Raw genomic sequence first — 1508 nt, 5'->3', positions numbered from 1 at the left:
TCAGTTGACCATGGAAGGGATTTTTTTATTAGAGAAGAAAAGCAATCTTCTGAGCACAATATTGACTATAAAGGTTTTATCACTAAGCTGTTCATATCATGAACCTTAATGGCATAAGTTTTGGGGCGCCAGGAATAGTTTCCATGTTGGATACTGAGTTACAGTGTTTTCTAACCCAGCATTCCTTGCTCAAGCCATTAAGTCCATCTGCTTGTCACTGTTCCTTCTCAGTCGCACTGGTTCATCAGCATGTTTCTGTCACAGTAACAGTACTTCTCCCTGACCCCTATAACGTTATCCCCTCCTACTTTGCTTTTCCAGCCCTGAAGTGACTTGGCCCCATGTTGGACTTTCCTTCCCAGGGTCAGCCCTACATCTCTCCTGTATTGATATGGTTGTTCCTAGTTGGCCTTTATCCTTGCCTTCTGTTCACACAGGCAGTCACTGCTGCGGTTTTAGAACACAATAAGCCCTAGAGAATGTTATATTGGGAAACAACCTTCTCTGAGGGTTCCAAGGTTCCCACATTTCCCCGTTGCTGACAACCCCAATGTTCTCAGTACTTTAGGCATATTCTAGAAATATATCCCTTTTCTTGTAGAAATTTTAAGGTCTGCCATTTTTGGTGCCCACACCACAGTTCCACCTTTTAGTATGTTGGCATGGAATTTTAGTAAAATCTGACCTTTGAGAATAAAGAAATTTAATTGGGCAGAACACTTAGGCTTGACTCTTAAGTGTATCCTTTTGATATGGAATGTTTCTGGACCAGTTTGTCCTGGCTCTTATTGGTTCATATGAAATGTTAGCTTCACTTTGTATATTATGTATAAATTAGAAAATGAAAAATGTGTGAATAACATTGTATGAAATAAACCTGGTCTTGTGTTTTCTCTAGATAAAATACCCTTTGTACCTCAGTTATATTTGAGATTGCCAATTCAAGTTTATTCTCACTTAAGGAAAACAGATACTTTTATTCAGTGAATGCTGTTCCGGGACCATGGATCCTTCTGATCATATTACCATCTTTATAGATTATTCAAGATCTGTCTGAAATCATATTCACAGAATTAGTTGCTTCCTGGGGTAAATAAAGCATATAGCCTGCTTCCTAATCAGTGAGGTGGTAACATTTTCGAGGGTGTTTTGAAAATTGTCACACACCTTTACATGTACCTGTGTACTTCATTTTCCCCATGAACTGGAAGCAGTGTTGAAAGTCGGGTTGGGTTCGGGCTGGATCTGCAGTTGACTATCACAGACTTTGTGAATGTGTGCTGATGGGTCAGTGCCCACATTGATGTCATCTGATAACACTGCTTAATTCCTTGGTTTTAAGAACTGATAATACATAAAACAGCAACCTGGAACTCAGTGCTCAATGAATGTATGTTTGGTGATGAAAACTAACATGAAAGGGATTTTTTTATTAGAGAAGAAAAGCAATCTTCTGAGCACAATATTGACTATAAAGGTTTTATCACTAAGCTGTTCATGTCATGAAC

The sequence above is a fragment of the Chinchilla lanigera genome, unplaced genomic scaffold, assembly GCF_000276665.1.
Source record: "Chinchilla lanigera isolate Chin_1 unplaced genomic scaffold, ChiLan1.0 scaffold00068, whole genome shotgun sequence".
Lineage (NCBI taxonomy): Eukaryota > Metazoa > Chordata > Mammalia > Rodentia > Chinchillidae > Chinchilla > Chinchilla lanigera.
Note: the sequence above shows the minus strand (reverse complement) of the source record.